The 27,499-nt window shown below is 33.8% G+C and overlaps 1 protein-coding gene across 1 annotated transcript in view; it reads left to right on the top strand.

Moving 5' to 3' along the window:
* Positions 1-27,499, top strand: part of LOC141348553 (kelch-like protein 29) — a 215,180-nt gene that overhangs the window by 7,043 nt on the left and 180,638 nt on the right. Inside the window, exon 2 of the mRNA XM_073852833.1 lies at positions 24,063-24,131. The gene's annotated coding sequence lies outside the window, so the exon portion shown is untranslated. The remainder of the gene's footprint in view (positions 1-24,062; positions 24,132-27,499) is intronic.

The raw sequence follows: 27,499 nt of genomic DNA, 5'->3' as shown, positions 1-27,499 counted from the left end.
ACACCTTTAATGGTTTTTCTGCTATCAGGGAAAGGTCAGAAATGTTTTAATACTGTGCATAACATGTCTCTACTACCTGACAGATTTCACTGAAATAGTGTCCTGAGAATCACACCAGTCTCTCTGACAGCCTTGCACTCTATAAATGGCAAAAAAGAGTCAAGGGAGCAGCTTTTTTTAGTCAGTCAGAAGCCAGCCAATATGAATCTTTCTTCATGTTTTGGCATAAATTCTATGTAAACAGTTGTGTTTTTAAAATTTACATGCAAACATGTTCAGTTTGCTGTCTGCATGGGTAATCAACCGTGTTTAATAATGGAAATCCATTTGTTAATTGCTTAAATTGAGCTGGGGTGTTTTACACTTATTTTTTTTTTCTCTTTTTGTTTTGCTTTTTATTTGTGCTTCTCCTGGTATAGTTTACTGTTAATGGTATTCTTTTAAACTTTATATGCATCAAAGAATATTGAAAAACAGTTTACACATTAAGTGGCAAAACTGTTTAAACCATTTATAATAAGAAGAAATGTTTTTGAACAGCAAATCGGCATTTTCGAATGATTTCTGAGGGATCCTGTGACACTAAAGACTGGAGTGATGATGCTAAAAATTCAGCTTTGATCACAGGAATAAATTACACTTTAAAATACATTCAAATAGAAAACAGTTATTTTAAATTATAATATTATTTCACAATATTACAGTATTTAATATTACAGTATTAAATAAATGCAGTCTTGGTGAGCATAAGATACTTTTTGTATTGTAGCATATAATTTCATTAAATAATTAATTCATTAATTCTTTCATTAATAAATACATAAATAATATTTATTCAGTCATTCATTCATTTAATTTAGCAATAAACCAGCAATCTGCATGCATAATGTTAACTTGATAGACATTTTTTTCTTCAACTTTTTTTTCTTCAAATTCCGTTTTTTCCACGTTTCAATTGTTCTGGAAAAATTACATTTTTAAGGTCCTATGAAATCTATTTTATTTTATTTTGACCAATTTCTGTGTTTTCCATTCATTTTCTGTATTCTGTTGTAATGGTTTCATTTAATGATTAAAAACATGTCTAATTAATTGATTTTATAAACAATGAATTTTATTTATTTATTTTTTTTTCAGAAATAGTGCTGTGTATTTAAATTTTCCCCACATTTAATTTTATTTTAATAAATTCTTTTAAATAACTTTTTTCCAAAAATACTGTGTATTTAAATTTTTGGGTGAATCAATTTTGGTAAATAATTTTTCTGGTAAACATTCCTTAAAACGATTAAAACAGGAAAAATTTTGGAATTTTGGAAAAATTCGTATTGCGGAATTTCTCAATTTGGGGGGAAAAAAAGGAATTTGGAAATTTCATAGGGCCCTTACCAATTTCTGTGTATTCCATTCATTTTCTGTATTCCATTTTAATGGTTTCATAAAATTTTAATAATCAAAAACATGTCTAATTTATTGATTTTATAAACAATGAATTTATTGTTATTTTATTTATTTATTTTCCATATTATGTTACATATTATTTTTCTTCTAAATAAATTCTGGTAAATAATTTTCTGGTAAACATTCTTTAAAAAATGTTTTAATAATCATTTTATTGAGATTACTACTATCATTACATTAGATAATATATTTCTGTCATAGTTTCTTCAAGTTAAACCGAACTTATATTTTGAAGGGTTGCTGTGAAAACCTTTGAGTTTCTGTTTGTATGTGATACAATAGTTTAAAAAGTATATAAATTGTAAATATTTTTTTTAGAAATAAACCAATCGGCTGGTATTATTTAGAGCCCTTTGAAGTTGCATTCAAACTGCACTACATGCAAAACATTCCTGAATTTTTTTCCTCAAAACACATAAATTCTTTACGACTGAAGAAGGAAAGACATGAACATCTTGGATGACAAGGGGGTGAGTAAATGATCTGTACATTTTTGTTCTGGAAGTTAAGTGTACTGACCCATTTTTGATTTATTCATCCAAAATTTGTCAAATTCTGTGACATATACAGTAAATTTCATTTTTATGACTGGATTCCATGATTCTGTCTACAGTCGTGGCCAAAAGTTTTGAGAATGACACAAATATTAGTTTTCACAAAGTTTGCTGCTAAACTGCTTTTAGATCTTTGTTTCAGTTGTTTGTGTGATGTACTGAAATATAATTACAAGCACTTCATACGTTTCAAAGGCTTTTATCGACAATTACATGACATTTATGCAAAGAGTCAGTATTTGCAGTGTTGGCCCTTCTTTTTCAGTTCCTCTGCAATTCGACTGGGCATGCTCTCAATCAACTTCTGGGCCAAATCCTGACTGATAGCAACCCATTCTTTCATAATCACTTCTTGGAGTTTGTCAGAATTAGTGGGTTTTTGTTTGTCCACCCGCCTCTTGAGGATTGACCACAAGTTCTCAATGGGATTAAGATCTGGGGAGTTTCCAGGCCATGGACCCAAAATTTCAACGTTTTGGTCCCCGAGCCACTTAGTTATCACTTTTGCCTTATGGCACGGTGCTCCATCGTGCTGGAAAATGCATTGTTTTTCACCAAACTATTGTTGGAAGAAGTTGCTGTTGGAGGGTGTTTTGGTACCATTCTTTATTCATGGCTGTGTTTTTGGGCAAAATTGTGACTGAGCCCACTCCCTTGGATGAGAAGCAACCCCACACATGAATGGTCTCAGGATGCTTTACTGTTGGCATGACACAGGACTGATGGTAGCGCTCACCTTTTCTTCTCCGGACAAGCCTTTTTCCAGATGCCCCAAACAATCGGAAAGAGGCTTCATCGGAGAATATGACTTTGCCCCAGTCCTCAGCAGTCCATTCGCCATACTTTTTGCAGAAGATCAATCTGTCCCTGATGTTTATTTTGGAGAGAAGTGGCTTCTTTGCTGCCCTTCTTGAGACCAAGCCATCTTCCAAAAGTCTTGGCCTCACTGTGCGTGCAGATGCGCTCACACCTGCCTGCTGCCATTCCTGAGCAAGCTCTGCACTGGTGGCACTCCGATCCCGCAGCTGAATCCTCTTTAGGAGACGATCCTGGCGCTTGCTGGACTTTCTTGGACGCCCTGTAGCCTTCTTAACAAGAATTGAACCTCTTTCCTTGAAGTTCTTGATGATCCTATAAATTGTTGATTTAGGTGCAATCTTAGTAGCCACAATATCCTTGCCTGTGAAGCCATTTTTATGCAACGCAATGATGGCTGCACGCGCTTCTTTGCAGGTCACCATGGTTAACAATGGAAGAACAATGATTTCAAGCATCACCCTCCTTTTAACATGTCAAGTCTGCCATTCTAACCCAATCAGCCTGACATAATGATCTCCAGCCTCGTGCTCGTCAACATTCTCACCTGAGTTAACAAGACAAAATGAAATGAAATGATCTCAGCAGGTCCTTTAATGACAGCAGTGAAATGCAGTGGAAAGTTTTTTTCAGGATTAAGTTAATTTTCATGGCAAAGAAGGACTATGCAATTCATCTGATCACTCTTCATAACATTCTGGAGTATATGCAAATTGCTATTATAAAAACTTAAGCAGCAACTTTTCCAATTTCCAATATTTATGTAATTCTCAAAACTTTTGGCCACGACTGTATGTTTTCCACATCACTGAAATCATAGAGCTTTGATTGTGCATGATGCTAGCACAAAAAGTGCCCAATTGAGGACAATTTGACTCATTTAGAACTAGAAATGTCTGTCATGATACCGTTGCTTCCATGTTTGAACCTTGGCACAGTGGGTGAATATAGATCTGCAAGAGCGTGTAAATATGCAGCAGGACTCCTGGCACGCTGAGGCCATATATAGAGCGAACCCATGAGGATGCGCTGGCAGCCTGAACTGGCCTAAAACAAACAGATGAGATGGAAACCACAGTCCTAACTGCTGACAAGACAAATGCAATACCTCAATTGGGCCGCACAGAGAGGTCAAATCAGCAAGAGACCACGTTAGACTGCCTCATAATTTGTGGACTCAAGCCAGCTGGGAATCCATGGCTGAGTGAATGTCAGAGCCTGTGATGAGAATTAGTATGCGGAATATTCAGCTCAGAGCCAAAGCAAATGGAGTAATATACTTGCTAATGTAGAGGGCAAAGGGCCTCGAGCGAACTGCGCAGTTTCCAAGCTCTTAAGAGGCCACGCGAGCCATTAGAGACTGTTGTCCGCTATCCATCCCCTGTGCGAGCTGTCACCTTCAACCCCCGCCACTCTGAGCGCACCGCGTTGGAGATTCGCAGAGCTTTGCTCTCTCCATCTGTTTTGAAACTGGATTTCGCTTGAAAACGCAGCGTGGTCGTGTTGGATTGGCCACCGTAAAGTGCTTTTAACTGCGTCGGATCTCTGATGAACTCTGAAATCAGATTTTACATTCGTAGACATTAGTGACTGCACGAAACTGCATTTGCATTTTAATTTAAAAGCGGCAAAGCATTTAATGTCCATAATGTGACATTTCTGGGGGGAAGTCATGTTTAATGGGAAATAACGTAGCGTGGGATTTCATCGTGTCTTTTGGGATTTGGTATGATGATGTTTGTTTGTTGTGTTTGCATAGTAGCTGTTGCTATTGCTCATGTTTAGAGATTGGGATTTTAATAGATCTCTAAGTGTAAAACGTGGCTTGTAACCCATCCCACGGAGTTTGTGCTACAGACATTAATAATGCTTCAATTTGTGTAGGTTGATTAGAAGACGTGCTGTAACTTTTGTAGGCAATCTGAAGTGCTGTTTTTGCCTGGTGGGTGATAAATGGTCAAAATGAAACAAAACAAATCTCAGAGTTACATTAGAGACATTTGACCCATTTAATTTTGTTGAAAGACTATGAGAACTGACACTTTAAATTGAATTTTGTTAAGAATTAATTTTGCTCCTCCTTTTTTTATATATATATTTATTTTATTAGATTTAATTGTTTTAAAAATGGCAAAATAGTGAGCTGACATAATGTTAATTACAAAAAAATAATAATTTACAAACACATAAGTTGAGTACATTTAATTCAGTAAGTTGAGTAAATTATTATCATTATTGTTATTATTGAATACATTTTCTGTATTTAAAGTAATATTAATATTATTAGTGTTAACTAAGTTAAATTGATTTAGTAATGAGTAAATAAAAAGATATTATTGTTAATAAATAAATAATAATAATGATAATAAAATTAGAATGGGTTTATAATTATTAGTAATAATAATAATAAAATACTGATAATAGCAACAACAATAATAATAATAATGTAAATTCATAGGTATATTAAATGAATACAAATGATGATAATAATAATAATAATGATGATGATGATGATTATAATTAATAACGATGATAATAATAATATTCATTTACAAATGTTAATACATCTTTACTATTATTATTATTAATAATAATAATAATAATAATAATAATAATAATGTAATGATTGTACATTTATTATAGACCATTTCAAGCGCTATTCAGCGGCTTAAGGAAGTGACGTCTTTGGTCCCAGGAAGTTTCCGGTTAATGATCCAGCGCATTGAAAACAATGGCGAGAAGCGCTTTATGAACAGTGGGACTGCGGTCATATAAATACAATCCACCTGTTTAAATGTGTAATTTAAAATTAGATTCTTGTCGTTCGGTGGTTGTGTGCTTCCCCTGGGTCGGAACTAACATTATGAGACGCGTTTTACGGTATATTTCCGAGAAACGCACCCGAGTTGCGGCAGTGAAGGAGAAGGCTGGACAACAACAAGCAACTCTAGGATATACAGCGCACATTTCGATTCAGGCAAGTAAATGTCGTTTTTAATTAATCTGATTATATGTATATCTTTACGTTAACTCTTCAAGGATGATGCCGTATAATTTAAAGTAACATTTTGTCATTGTTTACATATGCAGCTTGCATTTTGATTCGTGTGTAATGTTAGTGAAAAAAAGGCAAGTTTTTTTTATTTTTGTTTTATTGCTAAGTGTTATGTGGGCTATAACTAAGTTCATATTAGTCGTCTAGTAATCTTGTCAGTTGACAAATGCAGTGAGTAACATGAAAGTGAACTTGAACGTGGTATTGTGTAACAGTTATCAGCAGTAGTTAACAAAAGGTAATGTTAATGGTGAATATTTTTTCCATCAAGCTTTGGTAATGTTAATTCCAATATATACTTACGTATTAAGCAAATAGCATTATTTTTTTAATATTGTGCATTACATTAAATAATTGTTTTTCTACTTTTATCCTTAGGAGAGCCATCATCTGTAGACACCCAAGGACATCTGATCATCCTGCAGTGACAAACCACATCTGACCATATCAACACCCAGATGTGTTTGAGAACTTGAGTGTAGTATTTACTAATTCAGTGTAGTACTTAAAGCTACTGATGACCAGGCCAGATACAGACTGCTGCTTTTGACATTTGTTCCCCCTTTGTACTCCATTTCAGTTCAAATGTTGTTTCAGTTGTTGTTGTTTCATTTGTTGAAGCATTTTATGTTCATACAAATATTTACATATCAATACATGTGTTGGAAATAAAAACAGTTGAAAGTGAGAGAATGTTCTTTGTTTATATACAGTACTGGTCAAAAGTTTGGACAAAGTATTTTTTTTATGTTTTTGAAAAGAGTCTTTTATGTTCATTAACATGATTTATTATTTAAATTATTTTTTGTTATAAAAATGTGTTATGCAAAGCTGAATTGCCATCAGCCTTTACATTACACCAGTATTCAGTTTCACACACACACACACACACACACACACACACACATATATATATATATATAATGTGTGGGTGTGTACAGTAAATACGTGCATAAAAACATTTATGAATGCTGTATGTAGTGTGTTTGTGCGGGCATTTATTAATCTGCAGATATACAGGTTAATGCAAAACACGGTAGCCTGCATTGAATTGCGTTCATCTTGTTTATTTGTTTTCACATGATGACTCGGAGCATTCATACCCTCTTCTTGCACTGTTCCACGGCAACAAACACGACCAAACCAAACACATTTTGAAATGAATTCAATACGTAATAACAGCATCGAGCGCCTAGTTTAACAGCATACATATTAGTGTTGTATTGAAACGATATGTATTGTGAAAAGTAATGTACTAATGAAAACAAATATGTAAACAGAAATACAGACTGACCACGCAATGCAAGTGAATTAATCACGAACAACCTCTCCGGATATCTTAGGAACAAAACATGAAGTAAGTTGCACTCTTTCTTCAGACTGATGGCATCCATTGTACGAATAAATGTTCGCCACATTTCTGTTCTCATCCATGTGATATGCTTTTAGCAATCTCCCATGTACACGCACGCAGCATCGATTAGACAATGAGCAGCTTTTTACCTTAACTGTAGCGTTTTCGCTAGATTTTAAAATAATGTGCTCGCATTGACAGATCGGAGAAATAGCGCTACCGGAAATGCTTCAGGACCGGACATGCGCAGTAGGGCTCCAACGCGCTTGTTATTGTTTACGTCCTTGAAATGGTCTATAGGTAAATTAAATAAAAATGATCTACTACTAATAATAATGTATTCAACATACTGAGTTTAATTTACTCAACGTGTATATTTGTAAATTAATTTATAATAATAATTAAAAAATAGCTTATAAATGTTAGTAAATATAAATGTCACATGATTGTAAATAAATGTATAATGATGATAATAATAATAATAATAATAATAATTTACTTATTTTAACTTAAGTTGAATTTACTCCACTTATGTGTTTGTAAATTATTATTATTATTATTATTATTATTAATAATAATAAAATTTGCTTATAAATGTTTGTAAATTTAAATATAATAATAATAATAATAATAATAATAATAATGTACATTTATTATACGTAAATTAAGTGAATAAAAATGACCTAATAATAATAATTTACTCAACTTAATGAGTTAAATTTACTTGACTTATATGTTTATAAATTAATAATAATAATAAAAATATCAATAATAAAATTAGCTTATAAATGTTAGTCAATTTAAATGTTATAATAATAATAATAATAATAATAATGTACACTTATTATACGTAAATTAAGAAAAAATGACCTAATAAAAATAATTTACTCAACCTAATGAGTTGAAATTACTCGACTTATATATGTTTGCAAATTAATAATAATAATACATTACCTTATGAAAATGTTAGTAAATTTAAACATGTTATTATATTAATAATAATAATAATAATACTATTGGATGTTTATTATATATAAATTAAGGGAATAAAATGACCTAATAATAATAATTTACTCAACTTATTGAGTTTAATTTATGCAATTTACTCAATTTATGTATGTTTGTAAATTAATGAATAATAATTATTTTTATCATTACATTAAATGAGAATGAGTACATTATGATTGTTATGGGTATTATGACAGTCGGAATCAGAAAATCAATTTTGGGCTTGGATGGCTTGAATATATTGATTTGTTTATTTAGCTGTACATTGTGTTGTGCTGAAATCAATTTTAAAATCAGAATGATGTTTCTTTAGAATAACAAGATGTTTAATAAGAATATCATTCTGGTCAATTTTGATTTCATATATCATTTCAACAAGAATATGCCAGCAATTACACTCCAACACAAGCTCATCCCCTACTTGGAGACCTATAACTTCACAGCAAAATCACAAGCCAGTGTTTGTTTAAAAATAGCCTCACCAAGGTGAATCAAAGCTCTTGTACATTGGCTTAATGACCAGTGAATGTAGTGCTTATCGGAGCCTGTAATCTCCAGCCGTAACACGGAGCCCCTCCCGGCAGCGCTGATACCCAGCAGGGTGGAGGTTAAGCGGGCCGCTCTCAAATCCCTCTCACACCTGACAGCTTCGTGTTTCAGATCTTCAGCACGCTCCCTCTCCTCACCATATTATTCCACTCCTCGTATTTACGTCCTCTATTTGCATTCTATCACGTACCTATTATCGAGTATAATTTCTTCTCTCTAAATGTTTCAGATGGAAACAAATCATTAGACATTGCTGGGAAGTATGCGCAACTGTGGGACGTTGCGTGCTTGGGCATTATGTAATAATTTATTTGCTGGGTAAATAATTGAATCTGCCTTCAAGGATAGCGACTCTATCTAGGGCATTAGAAAGAGTTCAGGTGTAAAACAGCGCAGATGATTTATGATTTTCCTAGATGCACTTGGCCTCTGTGGACCGGCCTGCCGTAGTTGGGAAACTAGCCACTAAATACTGCGCCTCTGGGGTCATCATGGACATTAACATATGCTTTAATATGAACCTGTCTAGCATCCGCTGTTAACTAATGCTCTCTAAACCTGCTGGCCCTTCCTGGTTATGAATGATGTAGGCTGTTCTATGAAGTTGTCTGTGCGTTCAGTAGGGTGTTGCTTTAAAGGGATAGTTCGGACAGAAATGAAAAATTTATCATTTGCTCACCCACATGTTGTTCCAAACCTATGCGAGTTTCTTTTTTCGGTTGACCACAAAAGATATGTTGGTAACCAGACAGTTGACAGCAGCCATAGACTTCACTAGTAGGGAAAGAAATACTATGGAAGTCAATGGCTACCAATATTTGTTTGGTTACCAACATTCTTTAAAACATCTTATTTTTTGTTTAACAGAAGAAAGAAACATGGTTTGAAACAACGTTGAGAAAAGGATTACCGGGGTTCAAGCGCTTTATGAAAAAAGCACATATTAAAATAGACATTATTTAGCAAGCCTGTGACCACCCAAATCAATGATTTACAAAAAGCATTTTTGGCAAATCCAGATAATTTACCATAAAAATATTGTTTTTTAATGTTTATGACTGTTATAGCGCCAGCTGTGGTCCGATCTTTTTACAACGTTGCACGCTTGTTTAGTACCTCTCGTTTTGTGAAGTTTTGAGTTTTACTTTACTTTACTCAACCTCATTATAGCCTCCCAAAGGGTAAATTTCAATTTTTTTTGATAATTATTGACCTAGAGAGTCCAGAGAATTGTACTGCAGTGCAGGGATGGAAATTAGCACCCGCCACCAGCCAAATGCGGGTGATTTTGTGTTGTGGCGGGTAAACTCGCTTCACCCACCGGCCACCGTGGCGGGTAAATAAAAATAACATACTTCAACCGGACGGCGGTAATGCACCTTAACGTTGGTTGCGAACTGCCGTTAAAATACACGAAGAAGACGACGGCGGACACTTTTAGCGGAGGCACACCTTCAAAAAAATGTGGCGATACATCACAGGCGTTAAGAGGTCTGTTAAAATATCTTTACAATCTGCTATTGAAGAAATATATTGTTTTTCGTGCTACAGCGCACATTCTGTCAGATGCAATTCATACTGTACAACGCGGCATTCATTCACATCAGATGATAACTTGGCGGCAGAGTTCCACTCACACAGGGGCGTAATTTCCACTGGGGACACGCTTTTCAAAATCCCGTTGGTGTCCACCCAAGTGGTTTTGTTAAGTAATCTCTTGTATTTTAGAATGCACGCTCTACGCTGCCGAGAGTTTCGCGCTATAGTAAAAACGAACCCAAAAGTAAAACGCGCACGCGCATTCAAAAGCAACTTTAATACCCTGCGTTTAGAGAGCGACTCCCCAATGCGCGCAAATTAGGCTACATAAAATATCTAGGCTGTTATAGTATGTGGGCTATAAGTTGTGTAGTTGTGAAGATAGCTCTGTATCATGATAGAAAAATTTGGTGAAAATGTCAGTATTTTACTGAGACTTTAGATTAAATAAACTGCTCAAGTATAGTAGATATTGTAGTATTAATTTTCACATGCAGCTACACATTGTCGTTTAAAAGCATAAAGTGGCTGGTAAAAACATTTAGTGGCTGGTAGATTTTGAAATCCACCAGCCACACTGGCCGGTGGACAAAAAAGTTAATTTCCATCCCTGCTGCAGTGTTTTTCCCAGATTGAGTGAGAAACCTAGGCCTAGTTCTCAAAAGTAGGTTTTGGTATTTTCTCAATCAGTTAACAAACGATTTGCTTGACGGCATTGGTTCTAGAGGCAAAGTTGTCCAGAATGAGGAGTTCTTTCGTATGATATGAATATCGTGTGTATGTGGGAAAAACCATGCGACGTAGAATCGTTCACGTCCTTGGAAAAAATGTGCTATCGCCCAGTAGATGGTTTCTTTCAAATTTCTCTCAGACCTTTGGAGCCGTGAGTCAAACAGGCCCAACTAGTTTGGTTTCGATTGGCCTCTGTTAACCTTGTCTAACAGGTGCTCAAATTTCGTCGGCCAATGGTGGCCATGTTTTTTGAGATACATAAATGTCCTTATAGATACTTTTGGGACTTGGGACCAAGACCGTGCACACCAATTTTCATGCTAAAAGGACAAATGATTGCGCAGTTATAGCCATTTTCATGTTTTTCTCTCTCTCTAATAGTTCCACCAAGTGGACGAGCTCTGCAAGTTTAGCAAAGATATCTCGTTCCGTTCGGATGTTATAGGTATTTTACTAAAAGTGGCCCTGCCTCTTTAGACTGTTTTGGCGTCCCTTTGCGATGGTAATTATTGATATTTACTCCCTAGAGAATCTTTCTGCGCTAATTTGGCTCTAATCGGGTGAAAAACATAGGACTAGTTCACAAAAGTAGGTTTTGCAAAAAATCCAAAATACCTGAAAATTCAAGTGCTTTAGGGCATTTAAGCACGTATTAAAAAAAGACATTATTTAGCAAGCCTGTAACCACCCAAATCAATGATTTTAAAAAAAGCATTCTTGGCAAATCTAATTTATCATAGAAATATCATGTTTTTTAGGGTTTATGACTGTTATAGCACCAGCTGTGGTCCGATCTCCTATTTTAGAATCACATGTCGCATGTGCTCAGCAGGTTTTGTGAAGTTTTGAGTTTTACTTTAGGCTTTATAGGGTTTGGGGTAAATTTGGACAGGCCCTTTTCTAAACGACTCCTCCCAAAGGGTAAATGTTTTTTTGACCTAGAGTATCCAGAGAATTGTACTGCAGTTTTTTTTTTCCAGATTGAGTGAAAAACCTGGGAGTAGTTCGCAAAAGTAGGTTTTTGACATCTTATTTCTGCATCTTCTCAATCATTTACCAAATTTGATTGACAGCAGCAGTTCTAGAGGCAAAGTTGTCCGTCATAAGAAGTTCTATTGATTATGTGCGGTGTACAATCGTTTACGTCCTTGAAAAATGCAATATCGCCCGCAGTAGCTGATTTTAGGGATGCACCGAAATGAAAATTCTTGGCCGAAACCGAAAACCGAAAAAGAGGAAATCAAGGCCGAAAACCGAAACACCGAAAGAATTATGCCAATTATTAGTACCATTGCATTTATGGCTATGACTGTGTACTAATCTTACTAAAATCAAGGCATTGCAATTGCATAAATTAATATTAAAGTTTCAAAGAATAAATCAATTATATTAATTTAAACAATTATTATCAATCAAGTATTATATAATAATAACATATACATATATTTTACTGCCTTTGTTTAAATTGTTTACATTTTTATAACACATTATCTTGTGGATCCATCAGTTCACATTTACAACTCTACGCGTTTCTCTTCCAGCAGGAGGCGCTGTCAGAATAATAATTCACAAAGCAGCGCAGCAAATGACTTTGAAACGTGCAGGGCATATTCAATGGATAGCCTTTTAAAGTTTCATCGCAATTCTTGTCTTTCAGTCCCCACATTTAAGACCACCTGAAATCATAGTTAAGACTTTCTTAACCCCTAATAACACTGCAGTCATCAATGAAAATTAAGAGCTTTATTTCAAGAACCGACTTTCAAAAACAAACCTTACACAAAATACGTTTCTTTTTATTTTTTCCCACCATGTTCAGGGCACAAGAAAAATATCAGGGGACTAAATTAACATCAGCATATGAAGTATAATCGTCTCTCATTGTCTCTCAGAGAATGCACATCAGATGCTGAAAGCATTGTCAGTTTTTACTTTCACTTTAACATATTGCGCAGTTTTCACGTTGCTTGTGTGATATCCATTGGCTCACCTCCATGAATAACATAAATATTGCGACGTAACACCAACGTAAAGCCATTGTTTTTCACTCACTGAAAGCTACATCTGTCAGCGCAATGCGCCGATCTCTGCTCTCATTACTGGCTGCACGCACGACTGCAGACACACTCCCTCTTGAAATTTCGGCATTGCAAGTTTTGCAAATCGCTATCCGAGGGTCTTTCTCTCAGATATACTGAAAAACGTCCACACCGCAGACATGTTGCCTCAGACAAGAACGTGCAGGCCGCGGTTTCTGTTTGCGTCAACATACTGTTTTGGCCGTGTTGTTTCGGTGATAAAAGTCTTTCGGCCGAAAACCGAAAATGCACTTTTGGGCCATTTTTGGCCAAAATTTTTCGGTGGCCGAATATTCGGTGCATCCCTAGCTGATTTCTTCCAAATTTCTCTCGGACCTTTCGGGCTGCAAGTTGAGCAGACCCATCGAGTTTCGTTCCGATCGACCTCCTTGTCTAACAGGTGGTAATGTCCCAATTTTGTCCTTTTTTTAAATTTTTTTATTTGTATAGCGCTTTTCACAATACAAATTGTTGCAAAGCAGCTGCACAAAAAAGTAGGCTACTACAATATATTGAAAACTATATTAAAAAAATATTAAAAACAGTAATGGTGTAATCAAAAACAGATGATGAACACTAATAGAATGATTATGTGTTGCAATCAAACTTGTAGAAAAATTGTGTAGTGCTGTATGTTGTTTCAAGGCTGGCATCATCGGCGGTCCTCTGAGGGGTTGGCATCATCTCTTCTTCTGAATCCAGACTGAATCTTGTGTAATTCCTAGTTACCACGGGATGGAAATCCCAAAGAAAACAAATAGAAAACAAATAGCAGAAACAAATAGAGAAATAATTAGCGTAACTGCTGTTCCAACCAAGCAAAAATTATGTGTTTACCCCAAGCTGAAGAATGTTGATGTGATGTTGATCCTTTCTTTTTTATGTTTTTGTAAATGGTTTGTTTTATTATTAATTTTTTTTTATTTTTATTTCTGGCCATTTTTATTTGTCAATTTTAAAAGTCACGTTAAGTAACATAAACAATATGCGTAATTATTATTTTATTAGGTCTATTTTTTTTTATCTGTTCTTATTTTAATAATTGATTTAAATGGCAAGGTCATATTGAATTGATGAAAAGTAACAATAATGTTACAAAAGATTTGTTTAACTTTCTATTCATTAAATAATAATTTGAAAATATCATAAATTCCACAAAAATATGTGTTTTCAACACTGATAACAGCAAATCACCGTATTATAATGATTTGTCTAGGATCATGTGATACTGAAGACTGGAGTAATGATGCTGAAAATTCAGCTTTCCCCCACAGAAATACATTATATTTTAATTTTTAAAAAGATATACAAATAAAAAATGGTTATTATAAATTGCGATAATATTTCACAATATTACTGTTTTTACTGTATTTTTAATCAAATAAATGCAGCCTTGGTGAGCATCAAACACAATCTTACCTAAAAATGAAATTGAAGTCATTATTTGTTGAAAATTCACTTTTTTTTTTCACACAAATTTACTTTTATGGTGTTTTTATGTCCTGTTTCCATTCATACTGTATGAAAAAGGACAGTTTTGACATTCTGTAAGACATCCTTCTTTGTATTCTATGGCAGAAAGCAAGCCACATAGTTTCAGAACATCATGATGATAGTAAAATATTATTTTAGTCACTTTAAACACATTTCAAAAGTTGTTTCATGTTGTCCTACCAAAATACCAATCCATCAGCTTCTGCATGGGTTTTTGTATAATCATCAGGCTGCACCGAGGGAAATGATTACAGGAACGAGGGCTTCTGACTCGATCGTACAACTACAGACGTGTCATTAAAGACTCTTCATCGCTTTCATCAAAAGCAATCAGCGCACCTCAGAAGGGATGTAATCGTATTCATGTCTCTGATATCCGTTTATCCAGTGATGGAATTATTTGCTTTAGGCGCTTTCTTTCTTGTGAAAGTTTAGTCGGAGTGCAGCCGTTTGTTTTAGGGACAGAGACGTGCCGAGTGGTTACACCGTGCCACAGTTGCACCGGAGGTCGCTACTAGACGTTCACGTTCCTCGTCACTGTGAACTTTTAGCTGGGTGAATCTGACTGTGAGCAGGAGGAACTGGCTCATAGTGCAGAACTGTGGGTAGTACATTTGTTCCTGTTTACAACTAGTATTTATGGCCCTTTTCACAATTGAATAATTTGATCATGGTACTTTGCTCTGATTTTCCTTTGTACCGAGTGGTATTAACGTAGATGATAAATTTGGAAGTGTCACAGACAATTTGTGCCTCCCAAATGTAGTTCAGTGAAAATTAGTAGCGCGGTTGGAGAGAAGCACAATCGGGGAAAGTGAGATGATTCGGGTAGGGACCTCATTTCGAGGGTGGTGCTGCCACTGTCGTGCCGTATTTGAATAATACTCTTTAGGAAATTATATGTTGCCGTCTTCATTAAGAAATGCGGGCGGCAGGGAGCACAATTATGGAGGAAAAATGAGCAAATGTCCACTGTTATTAGTCGCTTTGCGTGCTGTAGAAATTTTTACATCCACCACACGGGGCTGAAACTGAGGCTAAATTCAGGCTGCACTAGCTGGAGCTCTAACATGCGGTGGTAAATGTGAAAAAAAATATAATTTTCTGACTCGTATGAGACCAAGACTATAGGAAAGGATTATATCCAAAGGAAAATGTTTAGTTTCCACAAAAGTGTTTGGATTTTGCCACAGATAAAAATATATGAATCTTTTTGCATGAGATATCAAACAAAATATCTACCAACTGGCATTTAATAAAGTGAAGCAAAACATTTAAAATAAGTTTTTATTTATTTATTTTTTATTTTATTTTAAATGAGTCATTGTATAATTTAGGGTGTTTAAAAAAATTTTTTTTTTACAAAGTTTTTACAATAAATACTACTATTGGTTATATTAATATTGGTATGTATGTATATGTGTGTGTGTATGTATGTATGTATGTGTGTATATATATATATATATATATATATACCAGCAAGTTGTTTTTTTTGACCGGAAATGACACAGGCTTCTCCCAAAAGATAATAAGGCGATGTACAAGAGGCATCATTGTGAAAAAAAATATTACTAATCTTTTATTTACATTTGAACATAAAGTGGCATATCCAAAATTATTCAAACCCTTCTCAGTAATCAATAGAAAAGCCTTTATTGGCTATTACAGCAATCAAACGCTTCCTATAATTGCTGACCAGCTTTTTGCATGTCTCCACTGGTATTTTTGCCCATTCATCTTTAGCGATGAGCTCCAACTCTTTCAGATTGGAGGGTCTCCTTGCAATCACCCTGATCTTTAGCTCCTTCCACAGATTCTCAATTGGATTTAAGTCAGGAATCTGGCTGGCCACTGCAAAACATTAATGTTTTTGTCTGCTAACCATTTCTTCACCACTTTTGCTGTGTGTTTTGGGTCGTTTTTACCTCTCTCACTATCCTCCTGGCCAGCACAGGTGTCACTTTGGCTTCCGACCACGTCCTCTGAGATTTTTCACACTGCGGAACGTCTTGTATTTTTTAATAATAGTTTGCACTGTAGCCACTGGAACTTCAAAACATATAGATATGGTCTTATAGCCCTTTCCTGACTTGTGAGCAGCCACAATGCGCAGCCGCAGGTCCTCAGTGAGCTCCTTTGTCTTAGCCATGACTGTCCACAAACCAACAGCAGAGAGCTTCTGTTTTTCACCTGTTGAGTTGATTAAAACAACTGTTCTCAATGAATCAGGGTAATTAGGATGCTTTAGAACAGCTTGGACTATTTGGAATGGTATAGAACTTTGGATTTTCCCATAGACTGTGACAGTTTGCTAAGGGTATGAATAATTTTGGACATGCCACTTTTTGTTAAAAATGTAAATAAAAGCTGAGAAATATTTTTTTTCCACAATGATGCAACTTTAGGTCAGAATTTGCCAGGGGTATGAATAATTTTGAGCTTGACTGTATATGTGTATATATAGGTATATATGTGTGTATATATAACTTTTAATAAATTGCTGTTAAATTGTGTAGACATGCTTTTTTTATTTAATTAATTGTATTTAACCATTAAAACAGAGCAAACATTAAAATGGAAAAAGCTGAATTTGGACAAAAACTAAAACCAATTTCAAGGCCCTAGATCATCTACACTACAATTCACCAAAAACACCAAATAATTAAAATGTTTATTTATTTTATGCATTTATTAGATAAAATACTGTAAAAACAGTAATATTTTATTAATTGTATTATTGTTATTATTATTATTATTATTATTATTACAATTTAAAATAACAGTTTTCTAATTGAATATATTTTAAAATATAATTTACTCCTGTGATGCAAAGCTGGATTTTCAGCATCATTTCTTCACTCCTCAGTGTCACATGATCTTTCAGAAATCATTCTAATATACTGATTTGCTGCTGAAGAAACATCAGTGTTGAAAACAGATGTGCTGCTTCATACTTTAGTGGAAACATATATATACAAGATGGCCTGAAGGTTTACATTCAAAACCACTGGCTCACTCCCTCAGGGAAAACTTTCCACTAAATGTTAAAATATGACTGCGTACCAGTTCATCCCAAATGTGTTCAGTGGGGTTCAAGTCTGCTATTAGTGTGGGTCAGTCAAGTTCTTCTCCCAACAGACTTAATAAATTATTTCTATTCATCAAATTTTTTCTGTAGAAGCGGGTGCTGCCATTTGTAAATTTTATGGGTCTGGCATCTGGTCTCATCCAGGTCCAGCTATTTTTATCTGTGCAAAACAGCTTATTTTGCTGCTTGATATTGCAAATTGGTATGTCTTCCCATATTTAATGTAATATCTTAATTATGAACACACTGGTTTGTAGTGCAAACAGTTTTACTGTTTACTGCACGTTGTTACACAGACATTGCTTTGTTCGCTGGAGACGTTCCGGCGTTTACCATGAAATCTGAAGCACAGAATGTCATTGCATGCATGAGATTTGGCTTTACTGTAATTAATAAGGCTTCACAAAACCTTTTAATTCGAAGTGGGTGCTTACTCCTGGCCCTGAAGTGTATCTAGGGACCGTAGGATAATATTTTGTATTTTTATTGAGTCCAAACTCAGTCTTAAAAAGAGTCTTAATTTAGTTTTGCCCTGTAGGTGTTTATTGAATATTTCCAATTAATGACTTCCTCTGCTCAGCTTGAACTGTGATAGTGGAGAATGAAGTATTTGTTTTTAATTGCGCTTCATGGATCCATTGGTTTCTTTCAGTCTTGAAAGGTGTAACATAGATTTGGTGTAACATAATGCTTGTGGATTACCAGTCTAATTTCAAATGAACCCCTGCAAGCCCTTTTTTCCAAACGATGTCGAGGCGAAACGGCTAACTTTTGTTATTAATGGTTTGCCTCTATCTCATGGCCTGTAATTGGTCTCTGGTGATTGCCAAGTCTTTTGGATTAAGAAATGTCATTAAAATTGATGTATTAGGCCTGCAAGCCGCTTTCTCCGTCAGATAGCTTTTTTTAATCAATTGATAATTGCGAAGATGATTTATGACTTGACTTCGTGTTGACAGGTGAACAATAATTGCGACATGGAGATTTCAAAGCAGCATCTGTTACGGCTTGGAAAGAGATTTTTCACCCTTGGGTGTCTGTTTCAGACAGGTTTGGATGGTGGGAGACCAATGGTTTAGTCTGTGAGTCGCGAACAGAAGGATTGCAGGTACGATCCGAGTATGCCGAGAGAGTCACTAAGTTGCCAAGTTCATGATCCAGCTGGATCCTGACTGCGCCCTGAGGAAAACACTTAACCCAGGACCCTAGACGGCTCCTGAGGGACTGTGCTTGCAATTAATACACTGAAAATTACTTTGGAGGAATTATGTGTGCAGAATTGTAACTAACTAACCAGAGAGCTCATGAATTGGCTTTACGCAGTTTATCTTTCTGATGTTGACATATTTCCTGTTGAAACAGGAAGTTAGCAGGACTGATTTAATGCTTGCTTTGTTAGTCAGATGTAGGTAGATGTGGGCTGCTGCCAGAGATTAATGGCATTCTTAGCTCTTATTGGCAGTGTTATTTTAGTATTATTTATATACATTTTTATTAATATATGTATTTTATATATTCTGTATATTTAATTTTCATTTTATTTATTTATCTATCTATTTATCCATTTTTAGTTGGCTTTATTTTGGTTACTTGGCAAATCTTTCATATTATACGAATATCTTTTTATTTTAATATCTTTTTATTTTAATTTTATATTATTTTAGTTTTAATTTTATTTTATGTGGCAATTTTTTTAAATTAATGTTTTATTGAATTATCTGAACCAAAAATACTATTATAAGGTCTTTGTGGCAGTGTCATTTTATTATTTATATACATGATAAATTAAATAAATTATAATATTATATTAAATAGAGCATTATATTATATAGAATTATAAGAGTAGAATATTTTTATGCATTTACTTTATTTTTAGTATTTCTTTTATTTATTTTTTGCTTATATTAAGTCTTTTAATATTTTATTTAATATTTTATTTTAATTACAGAAAATAAATGTTCAAGCTTGATTTCGAGCACTAAACACTGCTACGTGGAAAGTATATATTTTTTTAATTAATGATTTATTTAATCTCGTTAAAAAAACTCTCATAAGCTATTTGTGGCAGTGTTATTTTATTATAGCATTTATTAATATTTAGAATTTTGTTTAAATTTTTTTATTAATTGTAGTTATTTTAGTTTTAGTAATTTAGCTTTTTTTTATTTTAGTAAACTTGTTTATTTTACTTAGTCACCGAGCCGTATTTTTAATTTTCAAATTTTCATCTAATATTTAGATTTTATTTTAGCTTTATTTCAATTATAAAAGTTATGTTTAAGATTTATATAATTGTTTTTTTAGTTAAATATTTTTAAATATAATTTACAGTTGTAAATTTACAATTTGTTTTAATAATGTTTTCATAGAAAATATTATCCATTTACAAAATAAATAAATAAATAAAAATCAAAACTGTAACTGATTTGCTGCTTGTTTTGCTAGTCAGATGTTTGCTAGTCAGAAACGTTAGCATGATTACAATTATGGAGGAAAAAGGCATGTTTCTTCGATTCAAAATTAAACTAGCTCTAAAAGGCGAAACACATTTTTTGTTTACAACATGAATAACATAGCTCTCTTGCTCAAAAGCTGTTTGTAAGACAACATTTTTATTGCTTTGAAGACCAATACTTTTGGTCCCTTTCATGAGAAGGGCTTGTGTATTTTGTATACAAACAATTTACACTAGCGTATATGACCTTAAAGCCGATCAATAAGTTCTAAGAACCACATTTCAGTTTAGCAATAGCAAAAACATCACACAGATCTGAAATAAATGATACGTTTATGCCCTATGTATGTTATATTTGAAGTCTGAGCACATTTGGCTCTGTGTACATAGCAATAAATTAATTTCATTTCTGCACCGCAGAGGATGGTTTGAGTATCTATTTTTTATACTCCTGTTCTGGCAGTATTCATAATTGAAGATAATCTACCATGCATTTTCTTTATTAATTTAATTCCCCTGTGCCCTGACATAAAATGTCTGTTTCCTTGACAAAGTGCAAATGAACACTGGGAGCGAGACAGAAACGGCAGAATCGTGCGAGCGGGAGCCAACGGGGACGTAAATGATCTCGTACGATATAATAGAAGCGCATTTCTCATTTCATGACAAAGTAAACATTCGTCCGTCTCTTTATTGTCTCCGATCAGTCTGTAAATACGAGGGGAGGTGTGCGAAGCGGAGACAAAGAGGTCAGGAAATGTGTGAGAAAAGGGAAAGAGGGAATCGTTCTGTCCGAACTCAATCTGATGAGATCCTCCTCTGTGTCTCTAAAAGCATTAGATTAGACAGTGATTGCATTCCCAATCCTATTAAGTTTATATAATCGGGAAAAGAAAGGATTATTACTCCCGATCAGTGTTTTGCTCCTTTTTCCTTTTGTGTGCCTGTAAAAGCTCGAAATCCACTCGATTTTCACTTGATTTACTGTGTCATGACTTCATCTCGACGGCTTTGTCATTTGATTGCACCATATGACTCTCAAATGGGGGTTGAGAAGCGAACGATATTCATATGCCAGAGAAAAATCTGACGTGTCTACTCCATTAGAAGAGGTCTGGTTATCATTGCCAGGAAGAGAGACCTAGAAGTGTGTTTCTTTGGCAATTTCCCATTCGAAGAGAGTAATGAAGCCATCATGTTTGCTTTTAGCGCTGGATGTTGCACTTCTTAGGTTGTTTGTCTTCTGGTAGTTCATTTTGATTTTCAATATCATGGTTGTGTTGATGAAGGCTGTGTATCTTTTGTCATACAATGTAGCACGATTTTGAAGTCTTGAAGGAATAGTTCAGCCAAAAATAAAAATTTGATGATAATTTACTCACCCTCAGGCTATTCAAGATGTAAATGAGAGCAGATTTGCTCTTCATCAGAGCAGATTTGGAGAATTTTAGCATTACATTACTTGCTCACCAATGGATCCTCTGCAGTGAATGGGTGCCATCAAAATGAGAGTCCAAACAGCTGATTAAACTATCACAGTAATCCACACCACTCCAGTCCATCAATTAATGTCTTTGGAAATTAAAAGCTGCATGTTTATAGGTTATATAAGTCAAGCCACCTTTATTTATAGCGGTTTATACAGTATAGACTGTTTCAAAGCAACTAGTATAATAAAACAAACAAAATAATATAATCAATGATGCAAATTTGGAACAAAAAGATACAAATTCAAATTCTGCTGTAAAGTAGCTCTAAAATACGATGGTGTTATAGTGCCACGTAAAAAAAAAATCTAAGGTTACGAGAATAAAGTTGTAATATTTTGAGAATCGAGTTGAAATGATGACAATAGAGTCAATATTACGAGAATAAAGTTGAAATTATGAGTAATTATTTTAAGTTAAAATATTTCGAGAATAAAGTTTCAAAATATTTAGACTTTATTGTTGAAATATTTAAACTTTAAGGTTGAAATTGCGAGACTAAAGTCGAAATTATGAGAATAAAGTTATAATTGTAAGAATAAAGTCAGTGTTTCGAGAATAGTCTCAAAATATTTTGACTTTAAAGTTGAAATATTTCAAGAATAAAGTCAAAACTATGACAATAAAGTTATAATTGCAAGAATAACGTTGAAGTGTTTTGAGAATAAACTTGAAATGTTTAGAGAATAAAGTCTCAAAATATTTAGACTTGTTGAAATATTTCAACTTTAAAGTCAAAATATTCAGAAAGTCAAAATTATGGGAATAAATAAAAAATTGTGAGAATAAAGTCAGTGTTCAGAGAATAAAGTTGAAATGTTTAGAGAATAGAGTCTCAAAGTATTTCAACTTTATTATCAAAATATTTCAACTTTAAAGTCAAAATATATTGAGAATAAAGTCGAAATTATGAGAATAAAGTTATAATTGCAGGAATAAAGTCAAAGTGTTTCGAGAATAAAGTAGAAATGTTTGGAGAAAAAAGTCTCAAAATATTTCGACTTAATTCTCGAAATATTTTGAGAATAAAGTCGAAATATTTTGAGAATAAAGTCGAAATATTTTGAGAATAAAGTCGAAATTATGAAAATAAAGTTAGAATTGCAAGAATAAAGTCGAAGTGTTTCGAGAATGAAGTCGAAATGTTTAGAGAATAAAATCTGAAAATATTTCAACTTTATTATCAAAATATTTCAACTATAAAGTCAAAATATTTCAACTTTAAAGTCAAAATATATTGAGAATAAAGTCGAAATTATGAGAATAAAGTTATAATTGCAGGAATAAAGTCAAAGTGTTTCGAGAATAAAGTAGAAATGTTTGGAGAAAAAAGTCTCAAAATATTTCGACTTAATTCTCGAAATATTTTGAGAATAAAGTCGAAATATTTTGAGAATAAAGTCGAAATTATGAAAATAAAGTTAGAATTGCAAGAATAAAGTCGAAGTGTTTCGAGAATGAAGTCGAAATGTTTAGAGAATAAAATCTGAAAATATTTCAACTTTATTCTCAAAATATTTCAGCTTTAAAGTCAAAATATTTTAAGAATAAAGTCGAAATTATGAGAATAAAGTTGTAATTGCAAGAATAAAGTCAGTGTTTTGAGAATAAAGTTGAAATGTTTAGAGAATAAAGTCTCAAAAATATTTCAACTTTATTCTCATTATATTTTGACTTGAAAGTTTAAATATTTCGAGAATGAAGTAGAAATTATGAGAATAGTCATAATTGCAAGAATAACGTCAAAGTGATTCGAGAATAAAGTTGAAATATTTCAAGAATAAAGTCAAAATTATGAGAATAAAGTTATAATTGCAAGAATAAAGTCGAAGTGTTTTAAAAATAAAGTCGAAATGTTTTGAGAATAAAGTCTCCAAAATATTTAGTAAATCTTAGTGCACACAGAAAGCGGCTGTCACATGGCATGTGAGTACTAAACTAAGCTCTCTTTCATGTCTTATTGCACTTAAACTATCAAATATGCACAAGTTTATGTTAAAAACACACACACTCTAAATAGTGTTCTGTGCTCATCTGTGCAGCCAACGACAGAACAGTTAGCATGCTTTGCTTGAACTTTCGCTATGGTGTTAGAACTAGTACATCGTTGTCGCTTGCGAAAACGAAATGGTGGCGCCGTCTATGGAAACATTTATTTGAAATAGAAGTCATTTTGATCACTTTAATACATCCTTGCTGAATTTGCTTAAAAAAATCCATTTGAAATGTCCCATACACATTTCCAGTTTCAACCATTTGCGCATTAGCCCAAGAAATAAAACTGTGCTCTTAAATATTTATTCTGTTTGATTAACGCTCACTCTCTCTATTTCTCTCTTTCTCTGTCTCTGTCTGTGTGTGTTTACTGATCATGTTCTCTTTGTCTTTGCAGGCGCACCTGAGTATACTCCAAAGATCTCATTAGTCTGTGATGAGCATCATCATCCAGCACAGACCCAAGGTACTGCAATATCTCAAAAGATCCCGTTTTATATCTTTATACCCTCGTGCCTGTCAAAAAGATACATCAGTTAGCTCATTTATTGCAGCCTGTGTACAGCTGGGGTGTGTTTCGGTTCCCTTTTGTATTAGCAGAACTGGTGTCAACCATTTGATTTTTTTTCCCCCTCTTCTTACACTTTTTGTATACGGTATATATATATATATATATATATATATATAATTTAACTATTTGGACTGTTTGCTATGGAAGCCTGTTTCCTCCACTGAATAAAACTTAAAGGTAATTGTGACTTTTTAATCTCACAATTTCAAGTTTACATCTCGCAATTCTGAGCCGAGGGGGAGTGGCTTTCCTGATCACTTAATCACCAGAGCCATGTCCTCTAAGAAATGCTAATTGGAGTGTGATGGAATTGTTGCAAATCAATCGACCTCTTAGATCTGAATGTGTAAGAGGTCTTGTGGGTCATGTGACTGGATTCAATTTGTGATGTAAATTAAAAGTATACAAAAATATTTATTTAGTAGGGCTGTCCATTTAAAAAAAAAAGTCCTACTTGAAAAGAAAAATAATTAAATAAATTAATTTTTGAAATATAAAATTATATATATATGCTCGTATGTAATTTTTTTTAATAATACTTGCATTTTAAAAAAAATAGAATATATTAAATATGCAAACTAGGGAAGCCTGTTTCTGCAACTGAATAAAAAAGAAGGTCATTGCGACTTCTCACAATTCTGACTTTTTTCTTAGAATTGCATGATACAAACTCGCAATTCTGACTTTTTTCTCTCAGAATTGTGAGATATAAACTTGCAATTCTAAGAAATACAGTCGCAATTGCTCACAATTGCGAGTTAAGGAAGAATTGTGCGATATAAATGTATTCTGGGAAGATATTAGTCTCTTTTTCTCCTCAGAACTGGACTTTGTAACTCGCAATTGCAAGTTTATATCTCACAATTCTGAGAAAAATGTCAGAATGGGAAATACAGCCGCAATTGCATTTATAAACTTGCAGTTCTGACTTTTTATCTCGCAATTGCAAGGTTGTATTTCCCATTCTGACATTTTGTTTAAATCATACAATTGCTACTTTATTTCTCAGTAATCTCACAATTCTGACTTTATATCACGCAATTTTGAGTTTATATCTCGCAATTCTAACTTCATAACAATTCATGCAATTCTGAGAAAAAAGTCAGAATTGTGAGTTTGTATCATGCAATTCTAAGAAAAAAAGTCAGAATTGTGAGTTTGTATCATGCAATTCTGAGAAAAAAGTCAGAATTGTGAGTTTGTATCATGCAATTCTGAGAAAAAAGTCAGAATTGCGAGTTTGTATCATGCAATTCTAAGAAAAAAGTCAGAATTGCAAGTTTGTATTATGCAATTCTAAGAAAAAAAGTCAGAATTTCGAGTATGTATCATGCAATTTTGAGAAAAAAGTCAGAATTGCGAGTATGTATCATGCAATTCTGAGAAAAAAATTCAGGATTGCGAGTTTGTATCATGCAATTTTGAGAAAAAAGTCAGAATTGCGAGTATGTATCATGCAATTTTGAGAAAAAAGTCAGAATTGCGAGTATGTATCATGCAATTCTGAGAAAAAAATTCAGGATTGCGAGTTTGTATCATGCAATTTTGAGAAAAAAGTCAGAATTGCGAGTATGTATCATGCAATTTTGAGAAAAAAGTCAGAATTGCGAGTATGTATCATGCAATTCTGAGAAAAAAATTCAGGATTGCGAGTTTGTATCATGCAATTTTGAGAAAAAAGTCAGAATTGCGAGTATGTATCATGCAATTTTGAGAAAAAAGTCAGAATTGCGAGTATGTATCATGCAATTCTAAGAAAAAAAGTCCGAATTGCTAGTATGTATCATGCAGTTCTGACATTATAACACGCAATTGTGAGTATGTATCATGCAATTCTGAGAAAAAAGTCAGAAATGCAAGTTTGTATCATGCAGTTCTGACTTTATAACACGCAATTGCGAATTTGTGTCATGCAATTCTGAGAAAAAAGTCAGAATTGTGAAAGGTCGCAATAACCTTTTTTTTATTATTATTCAGTGACGGAAACGGGCTTCTATAGTTTGCACATTTAATATATTTAATATATATTTTATAAAAATTTAAGTATTTTATATATATATATATTATATTATATTTCAAAAATTATTTTTATTAATTTTCTTTTTAAGTAGGACTCTTAAGTAGCCCCTACTAAAGAAATGTTTTTGTATACCTTTAATTTATATCACAAATTGAGTCCAGTCACATGACCCGCAAGACCTCTTACACATTTCAGATCTAAGAGGTGGATCGATTTGCAGCACTTTCCAATTGTCATCATTGCAATTCCATCACACTCCAATTAGCGTTTCTCAGCGGACATGGCTCTGGTGATTAAGCGGTGGGATTACATGCGACTCGACTGTCAGTAAAGCCACACCCCCTAGGCTCAAGCGTCCCGCTCTGATTAAATGGAATTGATTTAATTGGGTTACCCCACTGTGAGTTCTGGCTAATGGGATGTGGAGCTTTTTGATCATTGGTATGCAGTGACCGGCTCTGACCCGGCTCAAGTGAAGCGGCGCTGCGTTTTTTGTTTGTGGTCAGTGTCTTGTGTGTTTGAAGATTAGACCCGCCCACCGGCGCTCAAGATTTTGTCTTAATCTTTAATTAGAATTTGCTCTGCAGGAATCTGTTGCAGCCTTTTCTTAGGATTGTTGATTCGGTAACAACCTCATCACTGTGTGTTTTGTAGTTTGAAGTCTTGATAGTTCACCTAAAAAAAAGAGTTTCATTATTAACATGCTTCTGTGGAACATAAAATGAGTTGGTCTTTAATATGCAACGAATGAATTTTGATGTCAAAAACGCACCGTAAAAGTGCCATGATAAGTCTCATACAATATATTCCAAGTTTTCTTAACTCTGTGGGAAGAATAGACTGAAATTATTGCTCTCATTGAATTTGGAGCCCCTGGTCACCATTTACTTCCACTGTATGAAAAAGAGCAACTCAAAATGTAATTCTTTTGTGTCTCAAGGAAGATAGAAAACCACACAGCTTTGAAGGTGAATGGACGAATATTAATTTTTAACTGAACTAACTCCTTTAAATCACTTATTGATGTGTAGTGACAGGAGATCTGCTGCATATTCAATCAGACTGTGTATTTCATTCAGCAAAGGTCTGAGATAACATCAAATTTGCGAAAACTGAATTGCCCTCCACCTTTTTGTCTTTTAATATAGTTCTGTTGATTATAATCTTTTCAATCCTATGAATTTATAAAGAATTTGGATTCTTGAATATAAAGTATATAAGGTGTTTGCATGTGAAGGTGTGT

Source organism: Garra rufa, chromosome 13, assembly GCF_049309525.1.
Source record: "Garra rufa chromosome 13, GarRuf1.0, whole genome shotgun sequence".
NCBI lineage: Eukaryota > Metazoa > Chordata > Actinopteri > Cypriniformes > Cyprinidae > Garra > Garra rufa.
This window is presented reverse-complemented; position numbering and strand designations above follow the sequence as displayed.